We start from the raw sequence: 10,570 nt of genomic DNA on the forward strand, positions 1-10,570 counted from the left end.
GCCCAGAGCTGGAGAATTTCAAAGCAGATTAGCTGTCTTATAGTCAATGGATGCAGCCCCAAAAAGAATGCTAGTTCATCCTGAGTTGTGACATTTTATTCAACAATTATTATATATTACTATGTTATTAGCACTTGCTGCATTAGCTGTTGTTGTTGTTATTATTATTATCACTGTCATCATCGTCTGCTTTTGGTCATTGTTACATTTCCAGTACAGGGATGAATACTTGGCACATAAAAGGCAATCAAAAAGTATTTATTGAATGAGTGAATGACTCAATCTATTAATTAAGAGATAACTACTACTTAAAGAAGAGTAATTTTGCCCTTGTTTTACTGTGTAAAAACAGCACTTGAAAATCAGCTACATTTATTTTCTTTCAGACTCTTCTTTGCCAAAATTTTACAACTCTTCTGTCTCTTCTTCTGAGAGTCAGCTTAGACACTCAGCTTTAATTTGATTTTCCTCCTGCTTGGGGATGTCACCCATATATAGGCCTTTTCAGCCAGTATAACCTTTCCAAAAGTCCTTGTTGACTACAAGAACTTAAAAGCTCTTTATTGTTGAAGGGATGAGAAGACTGGTATCCATTGTGTCTCATTTGGTGACTGAAATGTGTGACACATAACAAGGCCTTTCTCCTCTGTTTATCCATCTGGAAAATGAGAACAATAATACTCACTAGTCTGGTATGGAAGTGACTGCCAAGGACTTTGTGATCCACGCAGGGAAGGTGACATTTTAGTCGGTACATATTAATTGGGTGTTTAAGGACTGAAGCACGTATAGAGATGTTAAGCAAAACAACAAAAACAACAACAAAGCAGATTGACTTACAGATTTTTAATACTATTTACATGCTTCTTTAACATACTAACTTTATATTCAATAATTCCTCAATCTACAGTTGCAGATTTGAGACCATGAAGTCTGATGCATCTTAGCCAGGGTGTGCCCATGCTCCTCAGTGAAATATTTAAATCTACACGTGCCTTTTCCTAACCTTATTTTCCTGTGGTTAAGAACTGGGGAATCCAGTCTCTTTTTTTGTGTGTGAAATAGCACATTAAGGGCCAGCTGGTAAATGTAACACCAGGACTAAAATCCTCATTTGCTGACTTCTGATGGGTTTTCACTTCCAAATATGTGAGATCTCTAATCTGTGTCTGTGCTATACCCTTGAACAGCACAGAACTGAACTGTGAGGGGCCACTTCTGTGTGAATTTTTTTCAGTAGTAAATACTATAGTACTACGAGATCCTGGGTAGGCTGAATCTGAGGATGTGGAACCATGTTTCTGGAGGGCCAAATGTAAGTTATACACGGATCTTTGAGCAGAGGGTCAACTGTATTTAAGTTAACTTTCTAGATGTAACTGCTGTGAGCTCTGGAAGTTTAATTATCTGTGCTGTTGTTAGTTCATAGCTTCTTTTTTTCTCTTTCTGTTTCTTATCTATTCTATAAAGCCGTCTGAGATTCATCTTGTTAGAAATAAATTCAACCCCTTACGAGCTTTCAAAGTGAGTTAAACCTCTATCAGAGCATTTGTCAAACAGTATGGTCCTGTATTAAAGAACTTCATAAAGAACTCTGTCTTTCTTTCCCTAGATTGTGAACTCTTGGAGACAGAAGTCAATATCCTCATTGTCTTTAGAACAATAACAAATAAAATCTTAGGCACCAGGCAATGTGTTAGACCAGCGGTTCTCAAATTTTAGCAACCATCAGAATCACCTGGAGGGCTTGTTAAAGCACATATTGCTGGACCCTGCCCCCAGAGCTTCTGACTAAGTGGGTCTGGAGTAGGGCAAAGAATCTGCATTTCAAACAAGTTCCCAAGTGATGCCACTCTTCTGCCCGGTTTCTATCTGAATATTTGCCACTACTCCAGTAAGTAGTTTTATCATTCTCACTTTTAAAGAAGTTATATAGCAGGATTGTAATCTCATCTCTTGATGGCTAGTGCTGTGGTCGTTCTCTTAATTGCTCCTGTACATCATAAGCTTTCAAGAAATGCACAGAGAAGAAAAATTAATTGTTAGAATGGAGATAGACTTCTAAGGCCCAGTTATGTTCTTGGGCAAATTAATTGATCTTTCTCCCTCATGCCTCAGTTTTCTCATTTGTAAATTGGGAATTAGCAGTATTTTCCTGTAATGTATATTATAGTTGGCTCCCCAAATTTGCTCAATTCCTTTTCCATTGTGTAGTAGGCAGTGTCGTCCAGAAAATCTCCCCACCTTCAGGAGTAAATTCTAATTCATCCAAATCAATCAGGATAATTGGATTCAGGAATATGAGTTAATTATACCATGATATTCCTCCTTCCTCTAACTTCCATCCCCAGGAGCTGCTGTCTCAGAGCTAAGCAGCTGACTAAAGTTAGGTGGACCATGAGGAGGAGAAGCCTTTTTTTTTTTTTTTTTTTTTTTTGCTTTTTTCACTGTGGGGGTACTCACTCTCCTTTGCTAGATATATGTAAGTAAGCAAGTTTCCTGTTGATGGCCATCCTATAGAGGGAAATTGGTACAAGAGGGGGTCCAACAGTGGATATCAGGACAGAGACAGAACCTGGGGAGTTGGTGACATTTTGGAGCCACTGGATCCATAAACCAACCCTGAAGCTACCCTCTCTAGACTACCAGTTATGTGGGCCAACAAAGGCCCTACTGCTTAAGTTAGCTGGAGGCTGGGGTTTTTTTTTTCCCCATAACTATAGTCAAACACCCTGATACCTTATTTCAAGGATGACTGTAAGAATTAAATGAGGTGATGGATTTTCTAAAAAGCTTGGCATTAATTAGGACATAACAAATATGAGCTAAATATCATTATCAGGGAAGTTACTAGGTCCAAATTAAATATATATGTATTATTGGTGGTTAGATACTGGTGTCCTTTCAAATCTCCTTCTCTACCAACAGCACAAGTGACCTTAAATGCCATTGTCAGCTCCTGACCGAAAGCTCCCTTGGAGGTGTTCTCAGCAGCAGGATTAGAGAAGCCAAAATAACCAGGTGAATTTCTCTGTCAATGATAGAGAATGTGGCTATAACAGGAAAAGATTAATCTGAGAATTGAAGACTCACAGAACAACAGATACAGTTAACTTTAGTAAGGAGAGTTACAAAGTAAGGAGACAAGTATATCAATACTTGAGTTATAGCTGAAGAAACTAAGGCTTATCTTGAGTGAATTGTCCCCAGTCTCACAGCAGAGATAGGTCTCACCCAAACCTGGTACTCATATTACTTGTAGTGGATGTCTGTTCTTTTGGCTGTCTAGCGTGCCACTCTTTCCTTCAGGGCACTGCCCCTCCTCTACAACATGTGTTTAATAACATGTGATTCTTTGGGGGCTGCCAAAAATACTTAGTTCCTCTTTTATTGGGCTAAAGCAAAATGATCGTTTCTCCAGTAATTACATTTATAGTCATTGATTCACTCACAAGCATATTGAAAATCCAACTTTTAAAAGGAAGCAAGAAAGGATAAGTAGAGGACACATTATCTTTGGTCAATAGATGATTCCATTATGATAGCTTATAGGGTCTGGAAGACCCTGATCAGTGGATTAGACAAAAAAAGGTCATTAAGAATTGGCTAGGGAGAGAGGGAATAGATCCATTTGAAATTTAAAAGCATGATTTTGAGAGTAACTTTTAGAGGGGAGAAGCCTGCAAGTCAGCAGAACATGCCCTGGACTCTGGGGTGTGTGTGTGTGTGTGTGTGTGTGTGTGTCTTGGTAGTGATGTTGTGTCATTGCCTCATTCTTGGCACCCAGGCTGTACTCAAGAAAACCAGATTGAAAATTTGGAATCTGTGCTTTAGTGGATTGAAATTGACCTCCAGTCACTAAGGAAAAATCAAAACAAAACATACAAGAATTTAGTGAGGACATTTTTCTGCCAAAAAAATAATTTTTCCTTGATGTTATTTCTCAGTCAGGCCAATATTCCAATGGAAAAAATAGATTGGTTAAGAGTTCAATATCATTTTTTGTAACATTTGACCTAAAATGACATAATAAAAAAAGTAATGACAGAAAATTGTATCCTCTTCTATGGAGGCATGCATGTGTGACAACTTGTCTCACACAAAACATTTGAGAAAAACTGTAGAAAAGATATCTTGAAATGCTAATTCTCTAACTATTTATTTATTCAATAAATATTTATGCCAAGTGTTCTTATGGGCACTTGCTATACATCAGTGAGCAGAACAAAAACAGTAGCAAAACTGTACCTGGAGATGAAGATTTAAATTACTGTTGGGTTTCTGAGACTCTTGTGAACTAATTTATTTGCTTGCTATAAATTGCTCTAAGAATGGTTGGCTACCTGAATGTCTCGATTTGGGGAAGTTTCACTTAGCATCTAACTTCCTGTCCTTTGTTGAGCCAGATGTCGTGATAGGTGAGGGGACCTAAGGAGGCTGAGAAGAGGTTAAACTGATCTTTCTGAAAACAGAGGGGCCACCTCTGGGATAATCTGGAGGATGCGAGGTGAGAAAAGAGCCATCCAAGTCAGGAAGAAGCTATATGAAGGGAGATGTTGGGATTTCTATAGAAAGAGAAACTCTTTTCAGCAAGACAGTAGTTACATTTGTGGTGTGCGCTACAGTACAGGTGCCTCAGCAGTACTTAAGAGAGCTTCAATAAAACCTCCATTTCTCTTCAGTGTTTTTGATGGGGATGTTTTTTCCCCCTTTGCATCTCTTCTTACTTCTTCTCCTCTTCTTTTTCTTTTCCTTCTGGTTTCTTCTTCCTTTTCTTTTATGTCAAATGTACAGAGAATAGACCTTACTTAGGGCAGGGCCAAAACAACCTACCTTAGGTTAATTAAATCAGGAGGCCATCAGTCTAATGTTGTTCGAATGCCTTAGCAGCCTAGTAAGCAAACCAAAACTTAAGCCTACAAATGCCTTGAGGCTAAGAAATCGAAACCTAAGGACACCCTGTCACAAACAGCCAATGAGTCTTTTCCAATTAATGCAACTACTTACACTATTGCCAGTAATCTTTTACTTTGCTTCCAGTTCTTTTCTAGAAAATTCTTTCCCAAGGCTCCTGTCAGTGAGCTCCTTCTGGTTTGGTGTTGCCCAATTTAATTCAATCTTTGCTCAAATAAATACTTAAAAATTTTAATATGCCTGTTTATCTTTTAACATTACTTATATTTGAATTACATATGATTTTTTAAAAACATTCAATGTTATAATTTTATGCTTGGGGAAAAAAATATTGCTCTCTTAGATTAAACTTGTAAGTAACCCAGACAGTATCTTCTTGACAGGGATTTTCAACTGGATGTCAATTTAAGGTTTTTATGATCTGTTCAAAGAAAAATACAGGTTTAGAAAGGAGGAGACACCCTGAACTGTAGGATGCTATTGTTAAACACAAGGCCACTGGTCATACCCAGGAAAAACTGCTGGCTTTATAGATGCAACCAAAGTAACAGTAGTAGAGCAGTGATGGTAATGAGAATAAGAGAAATTGCCGTTGTGATGGCTTCTGTTTACAAGGAGCCTATTGTGTGCCAAGCACCATTCTAGATATAGTTTCCTTGACTTCTCAGACCTCTTCTATAAGGTGGGTAAATTATTTGCTTCATGTTGCACAGATGTGCAACCATTCTTGAACACATCTATTGGGCATGGACCACCAGAGGAATGACAGATTCTCTGTCATTAGCGATTGTGACCCTCTGAAGAGAAGAACAAAGAGCCTTTTGCTCTCAGAGGGGATTCTCAGGACTTCAAGTGTTGACTTGATCTCAGAATGGGCCTCCTGGGTTCCAGAACTTCCCGGTAAAGAGCCCGATGTGTTCTGCGGTGCTGTAGAATCCCCAGACCCACCTAAGAACAGAAACCTGTTGTTTACAAGAAGGAAAAAAGCAAAAAAAAAACAAACTGGATGCTTTCATCTTCACTTCCAAACACAACAAAGGATAATAATGAGATGGTTTTCCCTCCCTCCCTTTCTTCCTTCCTTCTTCCTTTTATTCTTTCTTCTTTTGTATATTTACTCTACCAACAAGTATTGAAGGGACTCCTTCATGCAAGGGCCAATGCTGGATGCTGAGACTGCATGATTATGATATAATAAGAAATAGACGTTTTGGTCCTCCTCCCTGGTTCCTGGCACAGAGCTCCTAAAACTCTTGGGATTTCCTGAGTGATAGTGGTGATAAGAGCATCTTTAGCTATTCATGATAAGCCTCTTTCAACCATACTTGAGTTTGTGATAATAAGGTAACTCTTGGAGGATGGGGCTGGTGGCCAGAGGATCCAACCATGTGATTAGAGGGTTGGAAATTTCCAACCAACTCCCTGACCTCCAGGGAGGGGAGAGGGGCTGAAGATGGACTTAATCACCACCAGCCAATGACTGACTCAGTCAGCCTGTAAAATGGAGTCTCCTTGTGTATCCTAAACTATGGAGTCTGTAGAGTTTCCAGGATGGTGAACAGATCAAGGTACTGGGAGGGTGATGCACCCAGAGAGGACACAGAAGCTCCATTGCCTAACCCTCCACCCCCGAAACCTTGACTTATATAAATCTCCCCCCTGGCTATTTCTGAGTTGTATCCTTTAAAATAAACCAGTAAACATCAGTAAAGTATTTTTTCTGAGTTCTGTGAGCCATTATAGCAAGTTACCAAACCTCAGGAGGGAATTGTGGGAATGCTCAATGTCACACGTTCAGAAGTCCAGGTGACAAGTGGGACTTGGTGTGTGATGTCCGGAGTAGTCTGATGCGACTGAGCCCCTAACCCGAGGGGTCTGTGCTGACTCCAGGCAACCAGCGTCAGAACTGAGTTAAACTGTAGGCTACTCAGTCCGTGTTTGCCAAGAATTGGAGAATTTCTTTGTGAGGAAAAACCACACATCTTGGTGTCCGAAATGTTCTGGGTAGAGAGGAAACAACAGCTTTACTTTAGCTGATGTTCCTTTTAATGGTGTGCAAAGCCCAGCCCCTGCCTCTAGAGGGGAGAATGTATTTCCATACAGTGTAGAACATCAGCACCATGAGGTCAGGAGCCGGAAGGTCTTGTTTGCCACTGTATCCTCTACAGCTACGCAAGTACATGGCAGTGAGCATGTGCTCACAAATACGTTGAATGAATGAAGACAAGTCCAGTGTTGCTTCCCAGATGAAAGGGTACACTTGCCGCTTCATCTGGTTAATGCCACCCTACAGATTGCCCATGTGACCCTCAGGAAAAACAGAGCCAGTGTACATTTAGATCTGGAGAGTGGTCATGCACAATACATACCTTCTGAAATAGTAAGGATATTCAGGTTGAGTAACGATACACTCAGTTTGCAAATAACACATGTTCATTTTCATGTTGCTGAAGACTCCTTGCTAGGAAATGAGACACTTGTAATTTAATATGTCATGTTCTCAGAGTCTGAGGCCAAACCACCTCAAGCTGTGAACGCCTTGGCTCTGAAGAGCCAGTCAGGGTCAGGGCAGGGCAGGACTTGGCCCAATGCCCTTCCAGAATAAACCAAACAGCTACAGGAAGTGGTTTCCGTGATTCAGTAGGTGGCACACTTCCTTTTGAGTCAGAACTGAATCACGACTGTGAGAGGCAAAAAAGGCCTATTTCTTTGTCCCATACTTTTCCCCTATTCCCAGTAGTAAATTTATCCCAGTCTGTCATATGATATATCCTGTTGAGTTTAATGTGTTTAACTGAAAAGAAAGAAAGAAAAATAACAAATCAACAGTGAGGAAGCAAGAAGGGAGTGGGAAACCTGGCAGACTGAAATGAATCCAAGCATCATTATTTCATCAGAGGGCCATACTCTCCGAGGAGATTGACAGAAAAGCCATATTCTGATTTCACTGGGGTCATTAAGGCCCCTGGTTCTTTGGACTTGAATATGACCCATTTCCAGTGGAAGCAATTAGATCACACTTACATAAACGATGTTGCTTTAAATGGCCCTGCTTGCCTCTTCACTCACTGACCCTGGCTTACTCCCTGGCATGTCTGCTGGAAGGCTGTTCTCGGTGCTGTCCCAGGCATGGCCTTAGTTCAGCTGTGGGTGAAATGATCCTGTTCTGAATGTACTGAATGCTGCTGGCAATGCTGTAAATTGTTTTGAGGCTTAAGGAAAAACCCCATAGATATCAACAAGTCATAAAAACAGACATATTTTCCCCACATCTCTCTCCCAGTGTGTCTTTTATTCTACTTAAAAGTTCTGTGAACTTAAACGTATTGATCAATCTTTTCATTGGATGAATTAGATTTTACTAGACATTCGTTGCTTCCTTCTACTCTAATTTGTTCCAATCGGTTTCACGTTTCAGAGCAAAGAGTCAGAAACTCGTGCTATCATGCTTAAAAGACTCATAATCAGACTGGAATCAGAAATCTTACTGCCGTGTTAACGTTCCACAGCTCCTTCTGTGAACTATTCCAGGATTTTAAAGAACACTAGATTCAAAGTCACATAGATCTGTGTAGAGTCACACTCAACCAAAAACTGTAGAGCTGTGTGACCTTGGGTAAGTCTCTTAACCTCTCTGAGCCAGACTTTCCTCAGTCTATAACATGGGATTCTAACATAAGGACACTACTACTGCAAGAACTAAATAGAGCTTTTACGTAGTGCCTAGGACAGCTCCTAGCTCAGATGTTTAAAATAAGGTAGTGGCCTTTCTCTTTATTTACAGTACCTTTCCACTGGGAGATAAGAACAGTATTTGGACACAACAACTGCATGGGCACACTGTCCTGTCCTTCCCAAATACGTCAGTCACATCCAGCGACTTTAGCACTTTCATCAGCAGCACCTGCAGCACATGTGATTTCGAATGGTATCCTCCTTAATGGAGTGGGGAAGAAGCCAGCCAGGAAGCAGGCTTGAAAGCCAAAGCCAGTGCTTCTGGACAGGACAGTTGTGGCTGACAGATGACAGCCAAGTATGAAGAGAGTCCTCATCTGACACACTGAAGGGAACACCTAGAGGATGGGCATGGAAAAGAAGCATCAGTAGTACTCACAGCCAGACAGAGCAGCCGTGAGAGCCCAGGTCAAATGGGGCGACGGCTGGCAGACAGGTAGAAATGCAAGTACACCTTCAGACTGGAAAAGCCCTTCTAAAACATCACTCCTCCCATATCCCTTTGATGCCTCCCACATCCCTTCAGTTCCTCCCAGATAGCCACACACAGAGGGTCATGGCTTTTAGAGAAGGGTATTTATTGGTGCCCCCCACCCCCCACCCCCTCAAATTAAGGTCCAAACCATCATCTTGTACTTACCTGTTCTGGAACCATCACTTGGTGTATTGTGGTTGCCTGGTTACCTGGCTGACTCTTCCACAAGACTGTTAGCCTCTAAAGGCAAGAAATGTGTTCCTTTATCCTTTAACAAACCCTTACCTGTAGGTCAGCGCCTAACCCGTGACAGGTGCTCAGCCAATGTTTGCTGACTTGAAAGAAATACTGGAAAGACCGTGAGAAAAGTTGAAACAGGAATTGGTGGCCCCTGGGGCTAAGGTTCCATTGGAGGATCGGCTGGATGGGCTCATTCTGAGGAAAGGAGCCAAAAGTCAGAACCCCCTAGAGTGACAGACAATACCGGGAAAAGAGGACGGAAACTTGTTTTCGAAAGTCGTACTTGTCATGGGCAATCCAAGCTGAACACGATTTCTGGCGGTCTGGGCATTGTCTGAGTGGAGTGTTGATTGCGTGCCGGCTGGACGCTTCTGTTTAAATAGCTACCAGAGTGGGATGACTCAGCAGCCGGCAGATGGGACACTCTCAGGCTGCCTCCTCCTTTAAGTGACAAATAACATTGCCCCGGGTTTCTGTGGCGGTCTCTGATATGACACATGAGAGCTCTTTTCTTGCCAGCCCGTCAGCCAGGGTGCCAAGTCACCCATTATGAATCTGGAAACTGACAGAAATTGACAAGCCTGATCTCATGCTCCAAGTGTGGAGATTCCTTTTTAAAATGAACTCTTATCAATGGATTCCATTCCTGAAATTTAGAGGCTGCTTTAAAATTTTTATTTTATCTCCCTAATGAGGACTTCTGATTATCTTCTGATTATCCTGGCAGTTGAAGTCCTGCAGAAATTCATCTACCCCTGCTTCCCAGCACCACAGACCCTTACTCGGCTTTGTTTGTTGTTTCCCTTTAACACTGGCTTGCAACTTTTTGGTTTTTTTTGTTTTTGTCCCTGGCAGATAAACAGGAGCAGGACAAAGCTTTAAGAAAGAGGCCTGGGAGGAAATCCTACCTAGTAGTAATTTCCTGAGTATTGTGGAAGCTAGCATTATTAAAATTTAACAGCATGACACTTTCACATTGCTCATTAAAAAGCAGTGTTCTCTGGATTTTTTGTTTGACAGATGCTGGCCAACTTTCAAGCAGGGATCCAAGAATAGCTCAGATACAAGGATCAAAAACTATACCTGTAGGAGCTCATGAATTAAACTTTTGAATTAGACTAGCTGCAAAGTGCTATGTCCGAAAAGAATTAAATAAGATCTCAAACTTTTATTTTTAAGCACTCTAAGTGTTTAAAATACCTACAG

The 10,570-nt window shown here is 41.1% G+C and overlaps 1 long non-coding RNA gene across 4 annotated transcripts; it reads right to left on the reverse strand.

Moving 5' to 3' along the window:
• Nucleotides 1-3,808: 3,808 nt before the first annotated feature.
• On the reverse strand, nt 3,809-9,794 carry LOC105064589 (uncharacterized). Of its 4 annotated transcripts, none has more exons than XR_012505522.1 (5): nt 9,648-9,794; nt 9,410-9,559; nt 7,939-8,987; nt 6,671-6,914; nt 3,809-5,862 (listed from the first exon to the last, which is right to left on the reverse strand). It is a non-coding gene; the product is annotated as an uncharacterized LOC105064589 (long non-coding RNA). The 4 variants fall into 4 exon arrangements; XR_012505523.1 differs by lacking the exon at nt 6,671-6,914 and adding an exon at nt 7,284-7,708; XR_012505524.1 differs by lacking the exon at nt 6,671-6,914 and having other exon boundaries at nt 8,702-8,987.
• Nucleotides 9,795-10,570: the final 776 nt, after the last annotated feature.

This window comes from Camelus bactrianus, chromosome 3 (assembly GCF_048773025.1).
Source record: "Camelus bactrianus isolate YW-2024 breed Bactrian camel chromosome 3, ASM4877302v1, whole genome shotgun sequence".
Lineage (NCBI taxonomy): Eukaryota > Metazoa > Chordata > Mammalia > Artiodactyla > Camelidae > Camelus > Camelus bactrianus.